This window comes from Apis mellifera, linkage group LG6 (assembly GCF_003254395.2).
Source record: "Apis mellifera strain DH4 linkage group LG6, Amel_HAv3.1, whole genome shotgun sequence".
NCBI lineage: Eukaryota > Metazoa > Arthropoda > Insecta > Hymenoptera > Apidae > Apis > Apis mellifera.
The window spans coordinates 7,906,321-7,915,263 of record NC_037643.1 but is presented as its reverse complement, the minus strand read 5'-3'; the positions used below and the strand labels follow the sequence as shown (position 1 = coordinate 7,915,263).

The 8,943-nt window shown below is 28.8% G+C and overlaps 1 long non-coding RNA gene across 2 annotated transcripts; it reads left to right on the top strand.

Annotated features, from left to right (window-relative positions):
* The first annotated feature begins 433 nt into the window (after window positions 1-433).
* Window positions 434-8,640, top strand: LOC100576183. Of its 2 annotated transcripts, none has more exons than XR_001703338.2 (9): window positions 434-889; window positions 2,355-3,026; window positions 4,204-4,355; window positions 4,468-4,712; window positions 5,903-6,216; window positions 6,650-7,224; window positions 7,381-7,486; window positions 8,020-8,101; window positions 8,279-8,640. It is a non-coding gene; the product is annotated as an uncharacterized LOC100576183 (long non-coding RNA). The 2 variants fall into 2 exon arrangements; XR_001703336.2 differs by having other exon boundaries at window positions 8,009-8,101.
* Window positions 8,641-8,943: the final 303 nt, after the last annotated feature.

Genomic DNA, 8,943 nt, shown 5'->3' with positions numbered 1-8,943 from the left:
ATTATTGATTATATAAAAGAAAAGAATTAAAATTAAAATCTAAAGTTTGATTTTTTTGACAATGATTTGAGAATGTATAATTTTATTCTTAGGATTAATAGACGGATGTGTAATAGAACCGTAACAGATTCTTGGATTAGTGAGCTAGTTTCTCATTAATCAGTATGCTTTGATAAGATCCTGCTTTGTACACTCAATCGATCAAAGAAGCATACCACTCAAAAGCTTTACATTTCAAGCCGTTCGTCTTTTTAACGGAAAATGCAATTCTGAAATTACTTCCTCTTATACGTTAGAACTAACCATAATAAATTTAACTTTTTACTCAATGCAAGTTTGATTTAAGATTAAATTTTCGATATAAAATAAATTGAAGTTTGAATTTAGTATCCTTCCTAAATCAAATATTCCTGAAAATCCATGAAATAAAATACGAACCTACTAACACAATAAATAATACAATGTGTATAACAATGTGAATAACATAAATACATATATTTTTTCTTTATTTGTTCAAAATCACATTTATCCTAGAATGATTACATCGCCATATTCTGTTCATCATATATCAAGTTACAAATACAAAGACGAGCAGAATTGACAAGTGAATAATAGATAATTTTTCAAAACACAGAGAATTAAAAATTTTTTCTATTTAACAATATATATGTTTCAACATGCTATCAACAGATTACGTAATTATTCAAGTTTATTCAAGATTTAGTATCGTTGTCGTTCTATATGACATTTTTTTTCAACATTTCGTTAATTTCCGCTTCGTTCAATATTTAGAGACATGCCCAGTCCCGTTTAAAACGCGCCTTTTTGCCGCGTGCATCGTATCCGCTGCTAGGATAACGTTGGTACGTGAAGCAGGGTGCAGTAGTTGGTAAGATATACGTAGGATTAAACCATTTCGACGTTAAGCCCGACGTCCAGCAATCAGATGTTCCGTTCTCACGTCCCGATCGCTAATCGCTCTCGTACTAATAGCGGAAAGCACTTCAACCCCGCCCACTCCCCTCTCCATGCTACTTTTAACCCCTTGCTGTTAAAATGAATCTAAAAAGAACCTTTTAGCGTCCATTTTACGTATCTGTGTTGTCGGGTACTTTCAACGAAAATCACATTCAGCTGTTGTGTGCTTTTTACCTACATTTTCTTCCCATTTTTCTTTATTTACTTTTACAAATAGTAGTGTATTACGCTTGATAAATGACATCCCTCCTCCATATGGAATATGTTAAAAAAATTTGCATTTGAACGAAACGCGAATTATATGAATACGAATTATATGAGATATAGAGTGATGGTATGTTTGATTAAATGTCGGGCGAAAGCGAAAAAGATACAAATTTTTATATTTTTACATTTATATTTATACATAATTAAAAAAAAGATTTTTTTATGAATATTTTATTCATTATGAAAAATATAAGAAGTACAAAATCAATGGTTTTAAAAAGATGCTTTTGATATGAAATCTTGCTTAAAATTAAGATTAAAGTTAAAATTGTTATTTAAAATTAAAAAGTCGTTTAATTTTGTTTTTTTTTTTTTAATTTGAACAAATAAAAGAAATATCAGTATTCATAGACCATTTGTAATACATTCAATCAAGCTTATTTTTTAAAATAAAGATACAAACAAAATAGACATTCTAATTTCTATTTTGAATATTATTGAGAATATTAATTATTAATTTCAATAGAAATATTCTATTTACATATATATTGCATATATATTATATCCTATAAATAAAAAGACATTGTAAGATTTAATGTTAGAAATATCCTAGATTTGAAAAGAAAGGTTAAGTTAATTTAAAAACAATTTATTAATTTTTCATTTAAATGATAATAGAATTAGTTCGAAGCTAATAAAGAAAGTAACCAAATAATTTATTTTTAATGTTATATCTTTTTTTGCATATAAAAAAATAAAAATTCACTATAGATATAAAAACGAGAAAAAATAATAGCAAACAATAGCATTATTAATGAAACAATCGTATTCACATAAATAATAATCTCATGTGAACGATATCGTCATTTTTATTAACTCTATTATCACAACATTGCAACATTTTTTTTTATAAAAATATAATATTTTATATCAAGATATATCATGCTTTATACGTTTCATACTTAACCTAAAATCTATTTACTTACATAAAATATTTATGTTTTATTTACTCGTTTTATTTTGCGTATTCAAGTTTATATATTTCGGATTTGTTTATTAACAGAAATCTTCCTACTTTTTCCATAACTTGTTCCATAATTTATATACGATCCAAACGAACTCTCAAGAGCTTAAACGACAGTGTTTCCGAAGTGTACCCCTTTTCGCAGATACTCGTTAAAGTAGTAACAACTTTACCGACAATACCGTTGGGTGTATAATATACGCGCATTGGAATGTATGCAAACTAGGCTAGAATACAAATCAGATGCTGAGAGGTTTGGCGTGAAGTTTAAGAAGTTTTGTCTACCCGAATGAATAGCGTGGTGGATATCATGGATAAATGACTCGAGAGTCTGGGTCAGGACTAAAGAGGTTATTACTTTTCTTAAGATGCCGGAAACTTGAATAATTCTTTCATTAAAATTGCGCAATATTATACATCACAGTAAGTTTGTTCAGTTGGAATATTCTCAATTATTTTTAGGTACGTGATAAAACTTTATTTATTAATGTTGCGCCATTGTATCATATTATTAGATCACGTAATCAGTGATATATTTTTGAGGTTAGAGAATTTCAAATATTTTAAAGTAAACGATCTCGTATGTTTGAATAAAAAATTTTATTTAATAATCCATATTTGTCTGTCATATGAGATCATTCAACATTAAATGATGGAGCAAAAAGACTTTGTCATGGGAGATGCACGAAGTGTTCATTTGAATCGATACAACATTGCAATTCTTAAGCTATGGAAGTTGTAGTAGCGACATGATGGATGTCCCATATATTATGCACATGGTGTAAGAGCTATCTTCCAATGAGATTTTTCCGTATAGGTAAATAGTTTTTAATATTATAATAAATTCATATTTATTATATTTAATAAAGATATTATATCAATATATTTTTAATAAAAATATTTCGGACGAATTTCGTGTGAAATATAATACGATATTGTTAGAATTTGAATCAGTTATCTCTGATCATCGATTTCAACATGTTATCGAAATAGACACTCTGATTTGACACGAAATGTCAACTAAATTAACTGACAGCGCGCTATAAAAAGATTTCCATAAATTTTCATTATTCCCGTAAAAATGGAGTGCCTTTGAGGGCAACAATCGCGGAAGCGCGGTTTTTCCAACAGAGCGATAACAAAGTTATACGATAATTGAGATTTCCTCTGGCACTTTGCATCGTTGACGTTTCCGTTAAGCTACCATTTTGTTATATCTTTATAAAGGATATTCCATAAATTTTTCGAAATTTATCAATTTGTTCTGTTCATAAAAATAAGACGAAAATATTGAATGGATCTAATGTCATCGATGTTTCATTATAAAGTCATAAAAGTTGTAACAATGTGAGAAATTTAAATACGATAATAAATTAAAAAATTAAATATCGATTTAATTTCCATGCGATAAAAGGTAAATGATATTTGCATTTCCGATTGATTTATCGAATAAAATATGACGAATCGAAATATTTAATACACATAAGTAACAAATTTATTTAATAATATATTAATTTAATAATATATAGACATTACATTTATTTTTACATCTCGATTTATTAAATAGAAGACTAACTTCATTTATTACTGAATTTATTTAACAAACGATTTTTTAGCAACTCAGTAAATTTAACTAAGAAAAGTGATGATCTTTCTGGACACTTTGCGCGAATAATTCAAGTACATCGACCTATATAAATCGCTCACTTTTTATTCATTGTTGTCACATTCATGCATACACACACATACACACACATACGCAACCATTCCACACTCATATATTCACACACATGCATATTACAAAAAATGAAAACTCTTTAACACAAAGTTGTTATTAAAGATACGCAATGTATGCCGCTACTCACAAAAAGGGGTTAAAGATATGCAAATTTATGTATTCACAACATATAACACATGAATCTCGTGCACAGCAACATTTTTGATATTTTCATTCGCAATTCTTCCATTGTTCATTTGTTTTTCTTTTTTTTCAGATGCGAGATTGATGATATTCTCTATCTAGATAAACTATGCATAAATAGTGCCAAGTTTACACATATACTTCAAATTTAATTGTTCCTTTTACTACATATATAATGCTAATCTATACTTAATATAATATTCTTATACAGAAATAAACACATAGGTAGTATTAATATTATTATTATACAATTCAAATTCAATTTATTTTCTTATGCATATATAAATTATACATGGATATACAATAACTAACACATAGTTTTTTCTGTCATATATAGATAGACTGGATACATAGATAAATTACACACTAATGTTAACTTCAAGATAAAAGATTCGTTGGCGAAACGTTTCTCAGCTAGAAGAAACGAGGAGAAGAAAGAAGAAAGAAGAAAGAAAAATGAAAGGTGGCATCTCGACGGTGCGGGTATCCAGGCGAGGTCGACCCTTATCGTTTCGCGAATGGCCACGTGATCGAATTTAGCCGAGATTGAAGCTGACCGTGCACGGTCGTACAGGACTTCCGGTAATCCACTTTCCCTTAAACCGCAGCCACCCTTAAAGCAGGATAAATGGTTAGCATGGAGAAACCAGAACCCGAAGTAAATTCTCGAGAGTGCACCACGGATTAGCTTCCGTGCTAACTACTTGTATTACAGTCTCGACGAAATTGGAATATATCTCCTAGTAGGTTCCGCCTATTTCCTTTGACACACTAAATATTCTATTTTGAACTTGAACCTTGGACATCTGCAACGATTAATAATCACGAAATTCAAGTTTATTATTTTGTGATGATATTAATTAATACATTTTTTTCTTAAAGATCTGTTTCATGGAAAGTAAAAGTATAGAGATTAGAATATAACGTGAATGTATGTTGGAATTTTCTTAAGTAAAAAATATATAGAGGAAATTATTAATGTATTGATAGATTCAATACATGTGAGATAAGGAAAATGATTCTAAATTTATAATCAATAGTACTTACTTACTTATTTAGTAGATTATTTTCATTATTTGATATTAAATAACAGAAATCTGCAACACTTTATATTATTCTCTGATTATATTGCATGAAAATGCTAAGAATGTTTTTTTAAACTTAAAAATAAAATATAGATTAGATTAGGAATGTAAGGTGTTGGAATGTATGTTATGTGGAATGTTCTAATTAATCATTCCATACGATAGTGTTTATAAGACTGGCAGAAATCATTTATTTCATGTTATATGCATATTAAAAAGTATGACATTTGTAATAAAATGAAAATATGCTCGGATAAAGTTATATGAAAAACCTGAAGTAAAATGAAATATTTTACATTATATTTCTTTGTATAATGTATATATCAAGATATATATAACCAGTCTTATAATTTGCACATATATAAATTTATTTATATATTCATTTATCAATTATTTAGATATTCATTCATTATAGCATAAATACATCTTTCCATGACATACACATAAAAAAAATTCAAATCATAAAAATCCATAAAGCCAACAATCTTTCGCAAAATATAATACAAACAAAAATGGACGAGACAGCCTTTCTGAATGAACAATAGGTATTGTGAAAGGCGTGGCTACGGTTCAAAAGTGATGGTGTATGGAAAATCGAAATTCACGATTGAGATTATTTTTTTTTCTTTTTTTTTTTTTTTTTTTTTTTTTTTTTTGATTTAAAATCAATTTTCCTGCGTTCCACAGGTTTTTCACGGAAGACCCGGAGTAGTGTGCCAAATCCGCACGACGTGCAGCAACTTCGCCCGGTACCTGCTACCTGATATGATTTTCGGCATGTCTTCGCTCAGCCCCGGGAAAATGGAATTTCCTCTCGTCTCATTTTCGTATGCGTACTCTTCTATGTAGTACGTGTGTTCGCAATCCTGACGAACGATAGATATATCGCTTAAGTAAAACGTCAAATTCGTATTTATAATAATATTCCATCTTTTGAAAGAATGATGGTAAAATTAGAAGTTTCCAGAAATGATACGATTTCCAGATAACTGTGCGTGATGGTGAGTAATTTACTTAGCAAACTGAAGAAATATAATAACTGTCCTCCGTGATATTATCGCTTGTGATCGATAGTGACCTATTTATTCGTAGTTTTTTTTTAATGCGTTGAATTTGTAATCTTTATTTAAGCATTAAGTATGTTATATTATGTTACGTTATTAGTATTTTGTTTATATATCTATTTATATCATAAGATATTTGAAAGAGAACATTTGTAAAAGTATCTGTAAAAGTATCTGATATCAGTCTGATCAAAAATCAGTTTTCTTAATTTTTAATTCGTTCAAAAATTAAATAGTTTTAGCAAATATTGGATAAGGATCAAGTATCTTATCTTTAAAATCAAATTTTTTCTGAATTTTAATTTCCTTGATATTCTTTCTTATTTTAATTAATAATATTATTAACAATAATTTCCTTTACTTTTTACAGATTTTACTTTAAAATGATTAATGATATGATCAACTCGTTGGCATATATGTTGTCACAAAGAGATTAAAAATGATAAATTTATACCGGGAATATTGTGGAAATTTTAAAAAATATTATTGATCAAATATCATTTATTAAAGCTTGTTTTAAAGAACTTTAAACGAGCGAAGAAACGCTGGAATAATACTCGGTATAATTACGCCAAGGTGTTTAAAACAGATTAAAACTGATAATCGTAAAAGAAATAGGAGGAAGCACATAGGCGAAATAACCGTGCTACCAATTACGTCGTTGACTCCTTATTACACGGAAGTAATCAGCCTATCAGTATCATCTGTGCAACTCGATCTGAAAAAAGGAAAAACGACGAGAGTTGGGGGTGATGGGACACGGGAAAATCATTATTGGCCGCAATCACGCGAAGTTCGCACTGTGTCGAAGTTTACACTCGAATTCACCCTCGTGTTCAAAACCACTCTTCTTTCGACAACACGCTTTTCATGTGGCACCGCGAACTGACCAAATTGAAAACAGGGGGAAAATGTAGAGATATAAAAAGAGAAAAAAAAAGAGAGGTAGGTATATTCGTGTGCGATGTATTCACGCATGATATTTCACGTGTGAACGTACAATTTCAATTCATAAATATGTAAAGAAATGACATATTTTTATTGTAAATATCTATGAAATAATATCTAACAATATTAAATTGAATAATTTAATTGTTTCAGTTCGTTAAGTGAATAATTGTTCATATGGTGTATTTGGATAATGAGTAGAAATATAACAAATACTCAGAAATAAAAACATGTATGGAAGATTTAAAAGTCAATCGATGTAAGTAAGTTTGAAGATTCTTTTTATTATTTAAATTTTCAGTTCACCAATAATGATATATTACTAATTATTATATTATTTAATTAATATTCTTAACATTTAAATAATAAACCAATTTTGGAATTGTTCAATATTAAAAAATTGTCAATCTCATAAATAATATATACATATATGATTATTTAATTTTATTACATAATTTGAGTTAAAAATCACTTACATATATGTATATAATATATTTACAAATATACGGATTGACAGTGTTAAGAAAATATTGATTTAAATAAATTCTCCAATAAAAATAATCCTTCAAAAATTGAAAAATTCTCATTCGCTAGAATTATCAAATCAATTGATACGTTTCAAATTTTTTGCTTTTGCAATTACTTAAAATATATAGATGTCTTTAAAAAAAATTATATATATATATATAATATATATAGTTTAATATTATTAATATTTTCAATCATCTGTAATAAATTTAAATAAGCATTATAATTCTAATATTAATGGATCTGAATCTAGTATATTTATAGATGAGAATGTAGAGCTCGCCTCGCAATATGTGAAATGTTGTGAAATCCTTGCGTTGGTGTCGTTGGGGGCAACAATACCGAGGTAATGCATCAGGGAATTTGAACATGGTCCTGCACCCTCCGTGGAGGGTGGAGGTCGCATGCGTTCGAATTAAATCTGGCTACGAATTCGGTTAAGGCTTCCGCGAATTTTCACCCCTTCCATATCCACGATTGGATTTCGCGTGGAATTTCATCTCGAATATTTTTCCCTTCCCAGGTTCGGTTCGAGGGCAGGGTGAACGAGAAATGTTTACTCGAACTTTCGAGAGATTGTCGTCCGCGAGAGAGAGAACAGGAAGAGCGACCCGTTTTATCCGTAAAACGGTGTTTCACTCCGGATGGGATTTTTGGAAAATTTCATTTCGCTCGTTCGGGTAATGTGATAACGGCCACGTGAATTTGTATGCGTTATAGAAATGTTTATAAAATTGGAAATGAGAAGGAAAGTAAAAAGTAATACATATCTTTAACTACGTTGCTGCTTCTTCACTTTGTATATTAATTAGAAATTGTTTAACAATTGATATGTGTACTTTTGTTAAGTATCATTTATAAAAAATGTTACACATAGTGTGTGAAATTTCCTTTTTCTTATTACGTATATAGATGAATAAATGTATTCTTCTATATGAAAATTATTTATAAACGATTTTAATGTAAAAAAATAAGAATGGATAGAAGAATGTAGTGGACTATATAATTAGAAAAGTGATGTGTTTAAAGTTAATTATTATCTGGAACGAATTTATAAAAAGTGTATTAACATAAATGTCAACATATTAACATAAATGTCATCAACACATTCACCAAGAACCTTTGAAGTATATCTTCTCTCAACTGAAACTAACTCTTTGACGCGAGAAGAATATTGCTCGAGGTGTT